A 22,004-nucleotide genomic window follows, 5' to 3' on the forward strand; every position below is an offset into this window, starting at 1 on the left:
AATGTAAGTCTATGGGACTTTTTTGGGACGTTTGATCGGACGGTTTAGGAGAACCGTAAGTCCGATCCCTTAGAAAAGATATAGCACACCTCCTCAGATCAGACTGAAGGTCTGTGCAAAGTTTGGTGGCTGTAGCTTGAAAGCTCTAGGAGGAGTTAGAGTTAGAAATTTTTAGGTCAGAAGAAAAAGAATAATAATAATAACTAGATAGAAAAGTTTGTTGACAAACTTTATGTTGGCTTGACAAAGCGTAGCCTGAACGTTTAAAACGGTTTGATAGAAGTTTAGTTTAGTAGGCTATCTGGCTGTTAGTATGTTTAAGTATGAAGCTAGGCTGATTTAGCATGATGCTAACATGATTAGCATGAAGCTAGAATGATGCAAGCATGATTAGCATGAAGCTAGCATGATTCTAGCATTATTAGCATGAAGCTAGCATGATGCTAGCATGATTAGCATGAAGCTAGCATGATGCTAGCATGATTAGCATGAAGTTAACATGAAGCTAGCATGATGCTAACATGAATAGCATGACGTTAGCATGATGCTAATATGAATTAGCATGAAGCTAGCATGATGATAATATGAATTAGCATGAAGCTAGCATGAAGCTAGCATGATGCTAAGATGAATTAGCATGAAGCTAGCATGAAGCTAACATGAATTAGCATGAAGCTAGCATGATGCTAAAATGACTTAGCATGAAGCTAACATGATGCTAACATGACTTAGCATGAAGCTAGCATGAAGTTAACATGAATTAGCATGAAGCTAGCATGATGTTAACATTAATTAGCATGAAGTTAGCATGATGCTAACATGAATTAGCATGAAGCTAGCACGATGCTAATATGAATTAGCATGAAGCTAGCATGATGCTAACATTAATTAGCATGAAGCTAGCGTGAAGCTAACATGAATTACCATGAAGCTAACATGATGCTAACATGAATTAGCATGAAGCTAGCACGATGCTAACATGAATTAGCATGAAGCTAGCATGATGCTAACATTAATTAGCATGAAGCTAGCGTGAAGCTAACATGAATTACCATGAAGCTAGCATGATGCTAACATGAATTAGCATGAAGCTAGCAGGATGCTAACATGAATTAACATGAAGCTAGCATGAAGCTAGCATGATGCTAACATGAATTAGCATGACGTTAGCATGATGCTAACATGAATTAGCATGAAGGTAGCATGAAGCTAACATGAATTCGCATGAAGCTAGCATGATGCTAACATGAATTAGCATGACGTTAGCATGATGCTAACATGAATTAGCATGAAGCTAACATAAATTAGCATGAAGCTAGCATGACGCTAACATTAATTAGCATGAAGTTAGCATGATGCTAACATGAATTAGCATGAAGTTAGCATGATGCTAACATTAATTAGCATGAAACTAGCATGATGCTAACATTAATTAGCATGAAGCTAGCATGATGCTAACATTAATTAGCATGAAGCTAGCATGATGCTAACATGATTTACCATGAAGTTAGCAAGATTTATTTTGAAATTAGCATAAAGCTAGCATGAAACTAGCATGAAGCTAGTATGACTTAGCATGGAGCTAGCATGAAGCTAACATGACCAAACGACCCAACCCCCATGTCTCTATGATGTTCGGATCCAGAGATATAAGGCTTTGTTTATTATGTTGCTAGGGTGCTCATATTTGGTTGCTAGGGGCGTGGCTTAATAGCTCAATAAGAATCCAAAGAGACTGATTGGATGCCTGACTAAAATAAGCCCACCCCCATGTCTCTATGACACTGTGCTGCAAAGATATCCATCTGGGCATTTTATAATGGCAGTCTATGGGATATGTTGCTAGGGTGCCCAAAAATGGTTGCTAGGGGCGTGGCTTAATAGCTTTGAAAAAATCCTGAGAGACTGATTGGATGCCCGAGTAAAATGAGCCCACCCCCATGTCTCTATGACACTGTAAAGCGAAGATATTCCATCTGGAACATTTTTATCCCCTTATATGGGCATGTTTCCTGTCCCGTTATAAGTCAATGGGGAATTTTGGGTGCCTCTTACACCCCAAGGGTGAAACTTACACCCCAATGTGATGTATGTTCTTACAGAGCCTGCCAGCCTCTTCAAATGTGGTAACCCAGAAGTTTCTACAAAATTCTCGCTCGCAGCTAGAACCCATCAAAGTTTGTCCAATGTTAAGTCAATGGGACTTTCGGAATTTTAATGTCCCGTTTTAGGAATTCTGTAAGTCGGATCCCTTCAAAAAGATATAGCACACTTCTTCAGACCAGTTAGAATGTCCGTGGAAAATTTGGTGAATGTAGCTTGAAAGCTGTCGGACGAGTTAGCCGCAGAAATTTCGCTCAGAAGAAGAATAATAATAACTAGATAGGTACATTTCCTGAAGAAAATGTGAGTGGTGCTTGCCGTGGCAAATTTCGGGGGACAATATATGATTATACTCCAAGCCAAAAGTAAAACAATTCAACCCACATGTCTCTACGATATTCTGATGCGAAGATATAAGGCTTTGTTTATTCGGTTGCTAGGGTACTGTATTTGGTTGCTAGGGAAAAAAATGGCATCCACTAGTGATTACCCTCCGAGTCACGAGTCAAACGGTCCAAACCCCGTGTCTCTACGATGTTCTGATGCGGAGATATAAGGCTTTGTTTACTCTGTTGCTAGGGTACTGTATTTGGTTGCTAGGGAAAAAAATGGCATCCACTAGTGATTACCCTCCGAGTCACGAGTCAAACGGTCCAACCCCCGTGTCTCTACGATGTTCTGATGCGGAGATATAAGGCTTTGTTTACTCTGTTGCTAGGGTACTGTATTTGGTTGCTAGGGAAAAAAATTGCATCCACTAGTGATTACCCTCCGAGTCATGAGTCAAACGGTCCAACCCCCGTGTCTCTACGATGTTCTGATGCGGAGATATAAGGCTTTGTTTACTTTGTTGCTAGGGTACTGTATTTGGTTGCTAGGGAAAAAAATGGCATCCACTAGTGATTACCCTCCGAGTCACGAGTCAAACGGTCCAAACCCCATGTCTCTACGATGTTCTGATGCGGAGATATAAGGCTTTGTTTACTCTGTTGCTAGGGTACTGTATTTGGTTGCTAGGGAAAAAAATGGCATCCACTAGTGATTACCCTCCGAGTCATGAGTCAAACGGTCCAACCCCCATGTCTCTACGATGTTCTGATGTGGAGATATAAGGCTTTGTTTACTCTGTTGCTAGGGTACTGTATTTGGTTGCTAGGGGCGTGGCTTGGGAGTGGCCAATGATGTGCCCAGTGATTACACTCCGAGTCACAAGTAAAACGGTCCAACCCCCGTGTCTCTACGATGTTCTGATGCGGAGATATAAGGCTTTGTTTACTCTGTTGCTAGGGTACTGTATTTGGTTGCTAGGGAAAAAAATTGCATCCACTAGTGATTACCCTCCGAGTCATGAGTCAAACGGTCCAACCCCCGTGTCTCTACGATGTTCTGATGCGGAGATATAAGGCTTTGTTTACTCTGTTGCTAGGGTACTGTATTTGGTTGCTAGGGAAAAAAATGGCATCCACTAGTGATTACCCTCCGAGTCACGAGTCAAACGGTCCAAACCCCATGTCTCTACGATGTTCTGATGCGGAGATATAAGGCTTTGTTTACTCTGTTGCTAGGGTACTGTATTTGGTTGCTAGGGGCGTGGCTTGGGAGTGGCCAATGATGTGCCCAGTGATTACACTCCGAGTCACAAGTAAAACGGTCCAACCCCCGTGTCTCTACGATGTTCTGATGCGGAGATATAAGGCTTTGTTTACTCTGTTGCTAGGGTACTGTATTTGGTTGCTAGGGGCGTGGCTTGGGAGTGGCCAATTATGTGCCCAGTGATTACACTCCGAGTCACAAGTAAAACGGTCCAACTCCCGTGTCTCTATGATGTTCTGATGCGGAGATATAAGGCTTTGTTTACTCTGTTGCTAGGGTACTGTATTTGGTTGCTAGGGAAAAAAATTGCATCCACTAGTGATTACCCTCAGAGTCATGAGTCAAACGGTCCAACCCCCGTGTCTCTACGATGTTCTGATGCGGAGATATAAGGCTTTGTTTACTTTGTTGCTAGGGTACTGTATTTGGTTGCTAGGGAAAAAAATGGCATCCACTAGTGATTACCCTCCGAGTCACGAGTCAAACGGTCCAAACCCCATGTCTCTACGATGTTCTGATGCGGAGATATAAGGCTTTGTTTACTCTGTTGCTAGGGTACTGTATTTGGTTGCTAGGGAAAAAAATGGCATCCACTAGTGATTACCCTCCGAGTCATGAGTCAAACGGTCCAACCCCCATGTCTCTACGATGTTCTGATGTGGAGATATAAGGCTTTGTTTACTCTGTTGCTAGGGTACTGTATTTGGTTGCTAGAGGCGTGGCTTGGGAGTGGCCAATGATGTGCCCAGTGATTACACTCCGAGTCACAAGTAAAACGGTCCAACCCCCGTGTCTCTACGATGTTCTGATGCGGAGATATAAGGCTTTGTTTACTCTGTTGCTAGGGTACTGTATTTGGTTGCTAGGGAAAAAAATTGCATCCACTAGTGATTACCCTCCGAGTCATGAGTCAAACGGTCCAACCCCCGTGTCTCTACGATGTTCTGATGCGGAGATATAAGGCTTTGTTTACTCTGTTGCTAGGGTACTGTATTTGGTTGCTAGGGAAAAAAATGGCATCCACTAGTGATTACCCTCCGAGTCACGAGTCAAACGGTCCAAACCCCATGTCTCTACGATGTTCTGATGCGGAGATATAAGGCTTTGTTTACTCTGTTGCTAGGGTACTGTATTTGGTTGCTAGGGGCGTGGCTTGGGAGTGGCCAATGATGTGCCCAGTGATTACACTCCGAGTCACAAGTAAAACGGTCCAACCCCCGTGTCTCTACGATGTTCTGATGCGGAGATATAAGGCTTTGTTTACTCTGTTGCTAGGGTACTGTATTTGGTTGCTAGGGGCGTGGCTTGGGAGTGGCCAATTATGTGCCCAGTGATTACACTCCGAGTCACAAGTAAAACGGTCCAACTCCCGTGTCTCTATGATGTTCTGATGCGGAGATATAAGGCTTTGTTTACTCTGTTGCTAGGGTACTGTATTTGGTTGCTAGGGGCGTGGCTTGGGAGTGGCCAATGATGTGCCCAATTGTTACACCCCTAGTCACAAGTAAAACGGTCCAACCCCCGTGTCTCTACGATGTTCTGATGCCGAGATATAACTGTTTGTATTTTATGTTGCTAGGGTGCTCAAAAGTGGTTGCTAGGGGCGTGGCTTAGTAAGTCTGTAAGGATCCTGAGAGACTGATTGGATGCCTGAGTAAAATGAGCCCACCCCCATGTCTCTATGACACTGTGGTGCAAAGATATCCATCCAGGCATTTTATAATGGCAGTCTATGGTATAGGTTGCTATGGTGCCCAAAATGGTTGCTATGGTAACCTTACACCCCATTGTGGGGGACGTCCCGACAGAGTCTAGCACCCTCTTCAAATGTAGTAACCCACATGTTTCTATGAAATCCTGGCTCGGACCTATGACCCGTCAAAATTTTTGCAATGGTAAGTCTATGGGATTTTGCCCCATTGACTTTTCATTGGGGCACTTTTGGGCACCTCTTACACCCCAGGGGTACAACTTACACCCCATTGTGATCCATGTTCTTAAAGAGCCTACCACCCTCTTCAAATGTTATAACCCACATGTTTCTACAAAATCCTCGAGCGGAGCTATGACTCGTCAAAGTTGGGCGCAATGTTAAGTCAATGGGATTTTTTGGGTGGTTTTTCGCCCCCCTTTCGGAAATCCTGCACCCGATCGCTTATAAAAGTCATAGCAGACCTCTCCTCAATAAGCCGGTCCATTTGAGCCCTAATTTATGGGTCTATGACAAAGCGTGCGGGACGAGTTACGCGCCAAAAAAGTGTCCAGAAAAAGAAGAATAATAATAATAACTAGATAGGTACATTTCCTGAAGAAAATGTGAGTGGTGCTTGCCGTGGCAAGTTTCGGGGGGACAATTTATGATTATACTCCAAGCCAAAAGTCAAACGGTCCAACCCCCGTGTCTTTACGATGTTCTGATGCGGAGATATAAGGCTTTGTTTACTCTGTTGCTAGGGTACTGTATTTGGTTGCTAAGGAAAAAAATGGCATCCACTAGTGATTACCCTCCGAGTCACGAGTCAAACGATCCAACCCTGTGTCTCTACGATGTTCTGATGTGGAGATATAAGGCTTTGTTTACTCTGTTGCTAGGGTACTGTATTTGGTTGCTAGGGAAAAAAATGGCATCCACTAGTGATTACCCTCCAAGTCACGAGTCAAACGGTCCAAACCCCGTGTCTCTACGATGTTCTGATGCGGAGATATAAGGCTTTGTTTACTCTGTTGCTAGGGTACTGTATTTGGTTGCTAGGGAAAAAAATGGCATCCACTAGTGATTACCCTCCGAGTCACGAGTCAAACGGTCCAACCCCCGTGTCTCTACGATGTTGTGATGCGGAGATATAAGGCTTTGTTTACTCTGTTGCTAGGGTACTGTATTTGGTTGCTAGGGAAAAAATGGCATCCACTAGTGATTACCCTCCGAGTCATGAGTCAAACGGTCCAACCCCCATGTCTCTACGATGTTCTGATGTGGAGATATAAGGCTTTGTTTACTCTGTTGCTAGGGTACTGTATTTGGTTGCTAGGGGCGTGGCTTGGGAGTGGCCAATGATGTGCCCAGTGATTACACTCCGAGTCACAAGTAAAACGGTCCAACCCCCGTGTCTCTACGATGTTCTGATGCGGAGATATAAGCCTTTGTTTACTCTGTTGCTAGGGTACTGTATTTGGTTGCTAGGGGCGTGGCTTGGGAGTGGCCAATGATGTGCCCAGTGATTACACTCCGAGTCACAAGTAAAACGGTCCAACCCCCGTGTCTCTACGATGTTCTGATGCGGAGATATAAGTCTTTGTTTACTCTGTTGCTAGGGTACTGTATTTGGTTGCTAGGGGCGTGGCTTGGGAGTGGCCAATGATGTGCCCAGTGATTACACTCCGAGTCACAAGTAAAACGGTCCAAACCCCGTGTCTCTACGATGTTCTGATGCTGAGATATAAGGCTTTGTTTATTCGGTTGCTAGGGTGCTCAAATTTGGTTGCTAGGGGCGTGGCTTGGGAGTGGCCAATGATGTGCCCAATTGTTACACCCCTAGTCACAAGTAAAACGGTCCAACCCCCGTGTCTCTACGATGTTCTGATGCGGAGATATAAGGCTTTGTTTACTCTGTTGCTAGGGTACTGTATTTGGTTGCTAGGGGCGTGGCTTGGGAGTGGCCAATGATGTGCCCAGTGATTACACTCCGAGTCACAAGTAAAACGGTCCAAACCCCGTGTCTCTACGATGTTCTGATGCGGAGATATAAGGCTTTGTTTATTCGGTTGCTAGGGTGCTCAAATTTGGTTGCTAGGGGCGTGGCTTGGGAGTGGCCAATGATGTGCCCAATTGTTACACCCCTAGTCACAAGTAAAACGGTCCAACCCCCGTGTCTCTACGATGTTCTGATGCGGAGATATAAGGCTTTGTTTACTCTGTTGCTAGGGTACTGTATTTGGTTGCTAGCGGCGTGGCTTGGGAGTGGCCAATGATGTGCCCAGTGATTACACTCCGAGTCACAAGTAAAACGGTCCAAACCCCGTGTCTCTACGATGTTCTGATGCGGAGATATAAGGCTTTGTTTATTCGGTTGCTAGGGTGCTCAAATTTGGTTGCTAGGGGCGTGGCTTGGGAGTGGCCAATGATGTGCCCAATTGTTACACCCCTAGTCACAAGTAAAACGGTCCAACCCCCGTGTCTCTACGATGTTCTGATGCCGAGATATAACTGTTTGTATTTTATGTTGCTAGGGTGCTCAAAAGTGGTTGCTAGGGGCGTGGCTTAGTAAGTCTGTAAGGATCCTGAGAGACTGATTGGATGCCTGAGTAAAATGAGCCCACCCCCATGTCTCTATGACACTGTGGTGCAAAGATATCCATCCGGGCATTTTATAATGGCAGTCTATGGTATAGGTCTAGGGTGCCCAAAATGGTTGCTATGGTAACCTTACACCCCATTGTGGGGGACGTCCTGACAGAGTCTTGCACCCTCTTCAAATTTAGTAACCCACATGTTTCTATGAAATCCTGGCTCGGACCTATGACCCTCCAAAATTTTTGCAATGGTAAGTCTATGGGATTTTGCCCCATTGACTTTTCATTGGGGCACTTTTGGGCACCTCTTACACCCCAGGGGTACAACTTACACCCCATTGTGATCCATGTTCTTACAGAGCCTACCACCCTCTTCAAATGTTGTAACCCACATGTTTCTACAAAATCCTCGAGCGGAGCTATGACTCGTCAAAGTTGGGCGCAATGTTAAGTCAATGGGATTTTTTGGGTGGTTTTTCGCCCCCCTTTCGGAAATCCTGCACCCGATCGCTTATAAAAGTCATAGCACACCTCTCCTCAATAAGCCGGTCGATTTGAGCCCTAATTTATGGGTCTACGACAAAGCGTGCGGGACGAGTTACGCGCCGAAAAAGTGTCCAGAAAAAGAAGAATAATAATAACTAGATAGGTACATTTCCTGAAGAAAATGTGAAGTGGTGCTTGCCGTGGCAAATTTCGGGGGACAATATATGATTATACTCCAAGCCAAAAGTAAAACAATTCAACCCACATGTCTTTACGATATTCTGATGCGAAGATATAAGGCTTTGTTTATTCGGTTGCTAGGGTACTGTATTTGGTTGCTAGGGAAAAAATGGCATCCACTAGTGATTACCCTCCGAGTCATGAATCAAACGGTCCAACCCCCGTGTCTCTACGATGTGCTGATGCGGAGATATAAGGCTTTGTTTACTCTGCTGCTAGGGTACTGTATTTGGTTGCTAAGGAAAAAAATGGCATCCACTAGTGATTACCCTCCGAGTCACGAGTCAAACGATCCAACCCCCGTGTCTCTACGATGTTCTGATGCGGAGATATAAGGCTTTGTTTACTCTGTTGCTAGGGTACTGTATTTGGTTGCTAGGGAAAAAAATGGCATTCACTAGTGATTACCCTCCGAGTCACGAGTCAAACGGTCCAACCCCCGTGTCTCTACGATGTTCTGATGCGGAGATATAAGGCTTTGTTTACTCTGTTGCTAGGGTACTGTATTTGGTTGCTAGGGAAAAAAATGGCATCCACTAGTGATTACCCTCCGAGTCACGAGTCAAACGGTCCAAACCCCATGTCTCTACGATGTTCTGATGCGGAGATATAAGGCTTTGTTTACTCTGTTGCTAGGGTACTGTATTTGGTTGCTAGGGAAAAAAATGGCATCCACTAGTGATTACCCTCCGAGTCATGAGTCAAACGGTCCAAACCCCATGTCTCTACGATGTTCTGATGTGGAGATATAAGGCTTTGTTTACTCTGTTGCTAGGGTACTGTATTTGGTTGCTAGGGGCGTGGCTTGGGAGTGGCCAATGATGTGCCCAGTGATTACACTCCGAGTCACAAGTAAAACGGTCCAACCCCCGTGTCTCTACGATGTTCTGATGCGGAGATATAAGGCTTTGTTTACTCTGTTGCTAGGGTACTGTATTTGGTTGCTAGGGGCGTGGCTTGGGAGTGGCCAATTATGTGCCCAGTGATTACACTCCGAGTCACAAGTAAAACGGTCCAACCCCCGTGTCTCTACGATGTTCTGATGCGGAGATATAAGGCTTTGTTTACTCTGTTGCTAGGGTACTGTATTTGGTTGCTAGGGGCGTGGCTTGGGAGTGGCCAATGATGTGCCCAGTGATTACACTCCGAGTCACAAGTAAAACGGTCCAAACCCCGTGTCTCTACGATGTTCTGATGCGGAGATATAAGGCTTTGTTTATTCGGTTGCTAGGGTGCTCAAATTTGGTTGCTAGGGGCGTGGCTTGGGAGTGGCCAATGATGTGCCCAGTGATTACACTCCGAGTCACAAGTAAAACGGTCCAACCCCCGTGTCTCTATGATGTTCTGATGCGGAGATATAAGGCTTTGTTTACTCTGTTGCTAGGGTACTGTATTTGGTTGCTAGGGGCGTGGCTTGGGAGTGGCCAATTATGTGCCCAGTGATTACACTCCGAGTCACAAGTAAAACGGTCCAACCCCCGTGTCTCTACGATGTTCTGATGCGGAGATATAAGGCTTTGTTTACTCTGTTGCTAGGGTACTGTATTTGGTTGCTAGGGGCGTGGCTTGGGAGTGGCCAATGATGTGCCCAATTGTTACACCCCTAGTCACAAGTCAAACGGTCCAACCCCCGTGTCTCTACGATGTTCTGATGCCGAGATATAACTGTTTGAATTTTATGTTGCTAGGGTGCTCAAAAGTGGTTGCTAGGGGCGTGGCTTAGTAACTCTGCAAGGGTCCTGAGAGGCTGATTGGATGCCTGAGTAAAATGAGCCCACCCCCATGTCTCTGTGACACTGTGGTGCAAAGATATCCCTCTGGGCATTTTGTAATGGCAGTCTATGGGATAGGTTGCTAGGGTGCCCAAAATGGTTGCTAGGGTAACCTTACACCCTATTGTGGGGGACGTCCTGACAGAGTCTAGCACCCTCTTCAAATTTAGTAACCCACATGCTTCTACGAAATCCTCGCTCGGACCTGTGACCCGTCAAAGTTTTTGCAATGTTAAGTCTATGGGATTTTCCCCCATTGACTTTTCATTGGGCATTTTTGGGCACCTCTTACACCCCAGGGGTACAACTTACACCCCATTGTGATCCATGTTCTTACAGAGTCTACCACCCTCTTCAAATGTTGTAACCCACATGTTTCTACAAAATCCTCGAGCGGAGCTATGACTTGTCAAAGTTTGGCGTAATGTTAAGTCAATGGGATTTTTCGGGTGGTTTTTTGCCCCCCTTTCGGAAATTCTGCACCCGACCGCTTATAAAAGTCATAGCCACCATCTCCTCAAAAAACCGGTCGATTTGAGCCCTCTTTCATGGGACTACGGCAAACCGTGCGGGACGAGTTACGCGCCGAAAAAGTGTGCAGACATAAGAATAATAATAATAATAATAACTAGATAGGTACATTTCCTGAAGAAAATGTGAAGTGGTGCTTGCCGTGGCAAATTTCGGGGGACAATATATGATTATACTCCAAGCCAAAAGTAAAACAATTCAACCCACATGTCTCTACGATATTCTGATGCGAAGATATAAGGCTTTGTTTATTCGGTTGCTAGGGTACTGTATTTGGTTGCTAGGGAGAAAATTGGCATCCACTAGTGATTACACTCCGAGTCACGAGTCAAACGGTCAAACCCCCGTGTCTCTACGATGTTCTGATGCGGAGATATAAGGCTTTGTTTACTCTGTTGCTAGGGTACTGTATTTGGTTGCTAGGGAAAAAATTGGCATCCACTAGTGATTACACTCCGAGATACGAGTCAAACGGTCCAACCCCCGTGTCTCTGCGATGTTCTGATGTGGAGATAAAAGGCTTTGTTTACTCTGTTGCTAGGGTAATGTATTTGGTTGCTAGGGAGAAAATTGGCATCCACTAGTGATTACACTCCGAGTCACGAGTCAAACGGTCCAAACCCCGTGTCTCTACGATGTTCTGATGCGGAGATATAAGGCTTTGTTTACTCTGTTGCTAGGGTACTGTATTTGGTTGCTAGGGAAAAAAATGGCATCCACTAGTGATTACCCTCCGAGTCATGAGTCAAACGGTCCAACCCCCATGTCTCTACGATGTTCTGATGTGGAGATATAAGGCTTTGTTTACTCTGTTGCTAGGGTACTGTATTTGGTTGCTAGGGGCGTGGCTTGGGAGTGGCCAATGATGTGCTCAGTGATTACACTCCGAGTCACAAGTAAAACTGTCCAACCCCCGTGTCTCTACGATGTTCTGATGCGGAGATATAAGGCTTTGTTTACTCTGTTGCTAGGGTACTGTATTTGGTTGCTAGGGGCGTGGCTTGAGAGTGGCCAATGATGTGCCCAGTGATTACACTCCGAGTCACAAGTAAAACGGTCCAACCCCCGTGTCTCTACGATGTTCTGATGCGGAGATATAAGGCTTTGTTTATTCGGTTGCTAGGGTGCTCAAATTTGGTTGCTAGGGGCGTGGCTTGGGAGTGGCCAATGATGTGCCCAATTGTTACACCCCTAGTCACAAGTAAAACGGTCCAACCCCCGTGTCTCTACGATGTTCTGATGCCGAGATATAACTGTTTGTATTTTATGTTGCTAGGGTGCTCAAAAGTGGTTGCTAGGGGCGTGGCTTAGTAAGTCTGTAAGGATCCTGAGAGACTGATTGGATGCCTGAGTAAAATGAGCCCACCCCCATGTCTCTATGACACTGTGGTGCAAAGATATCCATCCGGGCATTTTATAATGGCAGTCTATGGTATAGGTTGCTAGGGTGCCCAAAATGGTTGCTATGGTAACCTTACACCCCATTGTGGGGGACGTCCTGACAGAGTCTAGCACCCTCTTCAAATTTAGTAACCCACATGTTTCTATGAAATCCTGGCTCGGACCTATGACCCGTCAAAATTTTTGCAATGGTAAGTCTATGGGATTTTGCCCCATTGACTTTTCATTGGGGCACTTTTGGGCACCTCTTACACCCCAGGGGTACAACTTACACCCCATTGTGATCCATGTTCTTACAGAGCCTACCACCCTCTTCAAATGTTGTAACCCACATGTTTCTACAAAATCCTCGAGCGGAGCTATGACTCGTCAAAGTTGGGCGCAATGTTAAGTCAATGGGATTTTTTGGGTGGTTTTTCGCCCCCCTTTCGGAAATCCTGCACCCGATCGCTTATAAAAGTCATAGCACACCTCTCCTCAATAAGCCGGTCGATTTGAGCCCTAATTTATGGGTCTACGACAAAGCGTGCGGGACGAGTTACGCGCCGAAAAAGTGTCCAGAAAAAGAAGAATAATAATAATAATAATAATAATAAGTATGCAAGATAGTAATAGTGATGCTTTGCATAAATGCAAGCACCACTAATAATAATAATAATAAGTATGCAAGATAGTAATAGTGATGCTTTGCATAAATGCAAGCACCACTAATAACTAGATAGGTACATTTCCTGAAGAAAATGTGAGTGGTGCTTGCCGTGGCAAAATTCTGGGGAACATATATGATTATACTCCAAGCCAAAAGTAAAACGATCCAACTCCTGTGTCTCTACGATGTTCTGATGCGGAGATATAAGGCTTTGTTTACTCTGTTGCTAGGGTACTGTATTTGGTTGCTAGGGAAAAAAATGGCATCCACTAGTGATTACCCTCCGAGTCATGAGTCAAACGGTCCAAACCCCATGTCTCTACGATGTTCTAATGCGGAGATATAAGGCTTTGTTTACTCTGTTGCTAGGGTACTGTATTTGGTTGCTAGGGAAAAAAATGGCATCCACTAGTGATTACCCTCCGAGTCATGAGTCAAACGGTCCAACCCCCGTGTCTCTACGATGTTCTGATGTGGAGATATAAGGCTTTGTTTACTCTGTTGCTAGGGTACTGTATTTGGTTGCTAGGGGCGTGGCTTGGGAGTGGCCAATGATGTGCCCAGTGATTACACTCCGAGTCACAAGTAAAACGGTCCAACCCCCGTGTCTCTACGATGTTCTGATGCGGAGATATAAGGCTTTGTTTACTCTGTTGCTAGGGTACTGTATTTGGTTGCTAGGGGCGTGGCTTGGGAGTGGCCAATTATGTGCCCAGTGATTACACTCCGAGTCACAAGTAAAACGGTCAAACCCCCGTGTCTCTACGATGTTCTGATGCGGAGATATAAGGCTTTGTTTACTCTGTTGCTAGGGTACTGTATTTGGTTGCTAGGGGCGTGGCTTGGGAGTGGCCAATGATGTGCCCAGTGATTACACTCCGAGTCACAAGTAAAACGGTCCAAACCCCGTGTCTCTACGATGTTCTGATGCGGAGATATAAGGCTTTGTTTATTCGGTTGCTAGGGTGCTCAAATTTGGTTGCTAGGGGCGTGGCTTGGGAGTGGCCAATGATGTGCCCAATTGTTACACCCCTAGTCACAAGTAAAACGGTCCAACCCCCGTGTCTCTACGATGTTCTGATGCCGAGATATAACTGTTTGTATTTTATGTTGCTAGGGTGCTCAAAAGTGGTTGCTAGGGGCGTGGCTTAGTAAGTCTGTAAGGATCCTGAGAGACTGATTGGATGCCTGAGTAAAATGAGCCCACCCCCATGTCTCTATGACACTGTGGTGCAAAGATATCCATCCGGGCATTTTATAATGGCAGTCTATGGTATAGGTTGCTAGGGTGCCCAAAATGGTTGCTATGGTAACCTTACACCCCATTGTGGGGGACGTCCTGACAGAGTCTAGCACCCTCTTCAAATTTAGTAACCCACATGTTTCTATGAAATCCTGGCTCGGACCTATGACCCGTCAAAATTTTTGCAATGGTAAGTCTATGGGATTTTGCCCCATTGACTTTTCATTGGGGCACTTTTGGGCACCTCTTACACCCCAGGGGTACAACTTACACCCCATTGTGATCCATGTTCTTACAGAGCCTACCACCCTCTTCAAATGTTGTAACCCACATGTTTCTACAAAATCCTCGAGCGGAGCTATGACTCGTCAAAGTTGGGCGCAATGTTAAGTCAATGGGATTTTTTGGGTGGTTTTTCGCCCCCCTTTCGGAAATCCTGCACCCGATCGCTTATAAAAGTCATAGCACACCTCTCCTCAATAAGCCGGTCGATTTGAGCCCTAATTTATGGGTCTACGACAAAGCGTGCGGGACGAGTTACGCGCCGAAAAAGTGTCCAGAAAAAGAATAATAATAATAATAATAACTAGATAGGTACATTTCCTGAAGAAAATGTGAGTGGTGCTTGCCGTGGCAAGTTTCGGGGGACAATTTATGATTATACTCCAAGCCAAAAGTCAAACGATCCAACCCCCGTGTCTCTACGATGTTCTGATGCGGAGATATAAGGCTTTGTTTACTCTGTTGCTAGGGTACTGTATATGGTTGCTAGGGAAAAAATTGGCATCCACTAGTGATTACACTTCGAGTCACGAGTCAAACGGTCCAACCCCCGTGTCTCTACGATGTTCTGATGTGGAGATATAAGGCTTTGTTTATTCCGTTGCTAGGGTACTGTATTTGGTTGCTAGGGGAAAAAATGGCATCCACCAGTCATTACACTCAGAGTCATGTGTCAAACGGTCCAACCCCCGTGTCTCTACGTTGTTCTGATGTGGAGATATAAGGCTTTGTTTATTTGGTTGCTAGGGTACTGTATTTCGTTGCTAGGGAGAAAATTGGCATCCCATAATGATCATACTCCAAGCCACAAGTAAAATGGTCCAACCCCCGTGTCTCTACGTTGTTCTGATGCGGCGATATAAGGCTTTGTTTATTTGGTTGCTAGGGTACTGTATTTGGTTGCTAGGGAAAAATTTGACCTCCCATAGTGATTACCCTCCGAGTCACGAGTCAAACGGTCCAACCCCCGTGTCTCTACGATGTTCTGATGCGGAGATATAAGGCTTTGTTTACTCTGTTGCTAGGGTACTGTATTTGGTTGCTAGGGAAAAAATTGGCATCCCATAATGATTACACTCCGAGTCACGAGTCAAACGGTCCAACCCCCGTGTCTCTACGATTTTCTGATGCGGAGATATAAGGTTTTGTTTACTCTGTTGCTAGGGTACTGTATTTGGTTGCTATGGAAAAAATTGGCATCCCATAATGATTACACTCTGAGTCACGAGTCAAACGGTCCAAGCCCCGTGTCTCTACGATGTTCTGATGCGGAGATATAAGGCTTTGTTTACTCTGTTGCTAGGGTACTGTATTTGGTTGCTAGGGAAAAAATTGACATCCCAAAATGATTACACTCTGAGTCACGAGTCAAACGGTCCAACCCCCGTGTCTCTACGATGTTCTGATGCGGAGATATAAGGCTTTGTTTACTCTGTTGCTAGGGTATTGTATTTGGTTGCTAGGGAAAAAATTGACATCCCATAGTGATTACACTCTGAGTCACGAGTCAAACGGTCCAACCCCCATGTCTCTACGATGTTCGGATGCCGAGATATAACTGTTTGAATTTTATGTTGCTAGGGTGCTCAAAAGTGGTTGCTAGGGGCGTGGCTTAATACCTTTGTAAGGATCCTGACAGACTGATTGGATGCCTGAGTAAAATGAGCCCACCCCCATATCTCTATGACACTGTGGTGCAAAGATATCCATCTGGGCATTTTATAATGGCAGTCTATGGGAGATGTTGCTAGGGTGCCCAAAATTGTTGCTAGGGGCGTGGCTTAATAGCTCTGGGATGATCCTGAGAGACTGATTGGATGCCCGAGTGAAATGAGCCCACCCACTTATCTCTATGACACTGTAAAGCAAAGATATTCCATCTGGAACTGTTTTATTCCCTTATATGGGCATGTTTCCTGCCCCATTATAAGTCAATGGGAATTTTCGGGCTCCTCTTACACCCCAGGGGTACAACTTACACCCCAATGTCATGTATGTTCTTACAGAGTCTACCACCCTCTTCAAATGTTATAACCCACATGTTTCTACAAAATCCTCGAGCGGAGCTATGACCCGTCAAAGTTCGGCGCAATGTTAAGTCAATGGGATTTTTTGGGTGATTTTTTGCCCCCCTTTCGGAAATCCTGCACCCGATCCCTTATAAAAGTCATAGCACACCTCTCCTCAATAAACCGGTCGATTTGAGCCCGCTTTCATGGGACTACGGCAAACCGTGCGGGACAAGTTACGCGCCGAAAAAACGTGCAGACATAAGAATAAAATATAATAATAATATCCCTGAGGAATAGTAATAGTGATGCTTTGCATAAATGCAAGCACCACTAATAATAATAATAATAAGTATGCAAGATAGTAATAGTGATGCTTTGCATAAATGCAAGCACCACTAACTAGATAGGTACATTTCCTGAAGAAAATGTGAGTGGTGCTTGCCGTGGCAAAATTCTGGGGACCATATATGATTATACTCCAAGCCAAAAGTAAAACGATCCAACTCCCGTGTCTCTACGATGTTCTGATGCGGAGATATATGGCTGTGTTTATCCGGTTGCTAGGGTACTGTATTTGGTTGCTAGGGAAAAAATTTCCATCCACTAGTGATTACCCTCCGAGTCACGAGTCAAACGGTCCAACCCCTGTGACTGTACAATGTTCTGATGCAGAGATATAAGGCTTTGTTTACTCTGTTGCTAGGGTACTGAATTTGGTTGCTAGGGAAAAATTTGGCATCCACTAGTGATTACCCTAGGACGAGTTAGTGTCGGAAGTCACAACTCAAACGGTCCAACCCCCGTGTCTCTACGATGTTCTGATGCGGAGATATAAGGCTTTGTTTACTCTGTTGCTAGGGTACTGTATTTGGTTGCTAGGGGAAAAAATTGGCATCCACTAGTGATTACCTTCCGAGTCACGAGTCAAACGTTCCAAACCCCGTATCTCTACGATGTTCTGATGCTGAGATATAAGGCTTTGTTTACTCTGTTGCTAGGGTACTGTATTTGGTTGCTAAGGAAAAAACCGGCATCCAATAGTGATTACCCTCCGAGTCACGAGTCAAACGGTCCAACCCCCGTGTCTCTACGTTGTTCTGATGCGGAGATATAAGGCTTTGTTTATTCGGTTGCTAGGGTACTGTATTTGGTTGCTAGGGAAAAATTTGACATCCCATAGTGATTACCCTCCGAGTCACGAGTCAAACAGTCCAACCCCCATGTCTCTACGATGTTCTGATGCGGAGATATAAGGCTTTGTTTACTCTGTTGCTAGGGTACTGTATTTGGTTGCTAGGGAAAAAATTTCCATCCACTAGTGATTACCCTCCGAGTCACGAGTCAAACGGTCCAACCCCTGTGTCTGTACAATGTTCTGATGCAGAGATATAAGGCTTTGTTTACTCTGTTGCTAGGGTACTGAATTTGGTTGCTAGGGAAAAATTTGGCATCCACTAGTGATTACCCTAGGACGAGTTAGTGTCGGAAGTCACAACTCAAACGGTCCAACCCCCGTGTCTCTACGATGTTCTGATGCGGAGATATAAGGCTTTGTTTACTCTGTTGCTAGGGTACTGTATTTGGTTGCTAGGGGAAAAAATTGGCATCCACTAGTGATTACCCTCCGAGTCACGAGTCAAACGTTCCAAACCCCGTATCTCTACGATGTTCTGATGCTGAGATATAAGGCTTTGTTTACTCTGTTGCTAGGGTACTGTATTTGGTTGCTAAGGAAAAAACCGGCATCCAATAGTGATTACCCTCCGAGTCACGAGTCAAACGGTCCAACCCCCGTGTCTCTACGTTGTTCTGATGCGGAGATATAAGGCTTTGTTTATTCGGTTGCTAGGGTACTGTATTTGGTTGCTAGGGAAAAATTTGACATCCCATAGTGATTACCCTCCGAGTCACGAGTCAAACAGTCCAACCCCCGTGTCTCTACGATGTTCTGATGCGGAGATATAAGGCTTTGTTTACTCTGTTGCTAGGGTACTGTATTTGGTTGCTAGGGAAAAAATTGGCATCCCATAATGATTACACTCCGAGTCACGAGTCAAACGGTCCAACCCCCGTGTCTCTACGATGTTCTGATGCGGAGATATAAGGCTTTGTTTACTCTGTTGCTAGGGTACTGTATTTGGTTGCTAGGGAAAAAATTGACATCCCATAATGATTACACTCTTGAGTCACGAGTTAAACGGTCCAACCCCCGTGTCTCTACGATGTTCGGATGCCGAGATATAACTGTTTGAATTTTATGTTGCTAGGGTGCTGAAAAGTGGTTGCTAGGGGCGTGGCTTAATACCTATGTAAGGATCCTGACAGACTGATTGGATGCCTGAGTAAAAGGAGCCCACCCTCATGTCTCTATGACACTGTGGTGCAAAGATATCCATCTGGGCATTTTATAATGGCAGTCTATGGGAGATGTTGCTAGGGTGCCCAAAATTGTTGCTAGGGGCGTGGCTTAATAGCTCTGGGATGATCCTGAGAGACTGATTGGATGCCCGAGTGAAATGAGCCCACCCACTTATCTCTACGACACTGTAAAGCAAAGATATCCCATCTGGAACTGTTTTATTCCCTTATATGGGCATGTTTCCTGCCCCATTATAAGTCAATGGGAATTTTCGGGCTCCTCTTACACCCCAGGGGTACAACTTACACCCCAATGTCATGTATGTTCTTACAGAGTCTACCACCCTCTTCAAATGTTGTAACCCACATGTTTCTACAAAATCCTCGAGCGGAGCTATGACCCGTCAAAGTTCGGCGCAATGTTAAGTCAATGGGATTTTTTGGGTGATTTTTTGCCCCCCTTTCGGAAATCCTGCACCCGATCCCTTATAAAAGTCATAGCACACCTCTCCTCAATAAACCGGTCGATTTGAGCCCGCTTTCATGGGACTACGGCAAACCGTGCGGGACGAGTTACGCGCCGAAAAAACGTGCAGACATAAGAATAAAATATAATAATAATATCCCTGAGGAATAGTAATAGTGATGCCTTGCATAAATGCAAGCACCACTAATAATAATAATAATAATAAGTATGCAAGATAGTAATAGTGATGCTTTGCATAAATGCAAGCACCACTAATAATAAGTATGCAAGATAGTAATAGTGATGCTTTGCATAAATGCAAGCACCACTAATAATAAGTTTAAATACAATATCAGTATGTTGGCTTTGTCAAGCCAACATAATAATAAGTTTAAGTGCAACAACAGTATGTTGGCTTTCTCAAGCCAACATAATTAAAATCTCCTTTGCATGGGCCAATGTAAACACAGGAAGGTTAGCCGTAATGTATGACAGGTCTAATATGTATTGACAATGGGTCAACACTGGATCCACCAGTTGCTGACTGAATCCAGTGCAAGCTGCATGTGAGGTGTATAGTCGATTAGATGAATTGATTAAACTAGCCCTATAGTCATTCAGCAAATCTGCTATCAAAGATTTGTCATTTGCATTAACATGCCTACATCTCAGATTAATTGGTTCATTTTCAATCCGTTCATAATTTGGTGTGGGTTCTGTACATGTACCAGATGAACAAGAACAAACAGTCTGACAGTATGTGCAACAGAGATGACGTGGCTCTACATGGCAGGGTTCTGCTTTCAAAATGTGAATAGAGAGATTTCCTAAAACACATGTTTTTTCCAACAGCAAGCAGTTGTTTTACCTCTTCATCCACCTTGAAATACTGTCCAGTGTTGTATAGGATGGCATGTGATGGCTGACCATGCCTTCCAGCCTGCCCACCTGTTGTAAAATTGACTCTAGGTCCCCTGGAGGGCCGTACATTACGACATGTGAAACACTAGGGAAGTTCAACCCCATCCCCAAAGCTGTAGTTGCAACAACCACCCGGCAATTACCTTCCCCCCTCAGTGAAGCCAACACTCTCTCCTTGTTTTGGGGGAGGGTTTTGCTGTGGAACATGCCAATCAGGAGGTTGTCACTTCTACAGTCCGGATCACAGCCTACCCAGGCATGTCCTTGCAGTTCTGCCTTCAGGTATGAGAAAACTCTCCCCACTGATCTCAGCGTTTCGCAGTAAATACAGGTTGCATGGTTGAGCCTTTGTCTTTTACAAGTTGAACTATCCAGTCTAGGCAGTTCATCTGATGGCTGGGCACCTTGCACAATCCAAGACGAATGTTTGTCTTGTTGGGACTAGCGATGATTTGAACAGCATTGTCCATATGGAGCAGTCGGATGATTCTGCTTCTGGACTTGATGTCAGCTGAAGCAGTCAGTGCTAAAACAGGTGTACCTGGGAGTATGAAAAAATGACAAGATCAATACCTGGCCCATTTTATAATGTACCAAACAAGTTTTAAGTGTTTGTATAATAGGCAGGGATGAGCATTATTGTTGATACATGTATTTCAAAAACACAAAATAGTATGAATGACTGAATGACTTGTGTGTCAGTGTTGCTAATGTAAAGTAGTAACTAAGGTTACAACATTTGTCAGAATTTTGCATTATTCAATCAGAGTTAATGTAATGGTGAAGCAATAGATCAAATAGTCTAACTGATGGAAGGTTTGCGAAGAAATTTCATGCTAGCTTGTAAAAGTATTTTTTAGTATTAACAAATGTTGTGGCTGCTGTATTTTGTAGTTTATGTTGATACACTTAAAACTAAGGTATTTGGCATTTTATTTTAAAGTGCCCGTATTATGAAAAACTCACTTTTTCTGGGTTTTGGGGTGTTCATTTGTGTCTCTGATGCTCCCACACGCATACAAACTTGGAAAAAAATCCATCCATGCTGTTTTGAGTGAGATACAGGTTTCTGAATGTCCTCTGCCTTGAGTCTCAGATTGCGCGAGTTAAAACTCAGCTCCGTTGTGACGTAACAAACCGTTTCGTCACATTCAGTTTGAATTATGGATTATACTCCCACCTACTTTTAAAAACAAAGTTTTAATGCGTGGTTATTGGAACCCGGAGTAATCTTATATACACTGTGTTACGACGCAAACAGTCCTCAGATTGTAGGCGATAAGACCTTCATGCGAAATCTGATGTAAACAACAGACTATGTATCTATATTTCACGGATTATAAGCAGAGGTGTAAAGTACTTGAGTAATTTTACTTGATTACTGTACTTAAGTATTATTTTTGGGAATTTTTACTTTACTTGAGTACAATTTAAAATCAGTACTTTTACTTTTACTTAATTACATTTTTTAAGAAAAAAAAGTACTTTTTACTCCTTACAATTTTATTTACAGTCAAAAAGTACTTATTTTTTAGAGATCACTTTATTCTATTTTCCCTTACTCTTATCAAACCAATTGAATTGTGCTGATGGCCAGTTTAATTTAAATGTTATTTATTTTCCTTGGCCGAGATACAGCGTGCCACTCCCTGAAATT

This window comes from Paramisgurnus dabryanus, chromosome 7 (assembly GCF_030506205.2).
Source record: "Paramisgurnus dabryanus chromosome 7, PD_genome_1.1, whole genome shotgun sequence".
Classification (NCBI taxonomy): Eukaryota; Metazoa; Chordata; class Actinopteri; order Cypriniformes; family Cobitidae; genus Paramisgurnus; species Paramisgurnus dabryanus.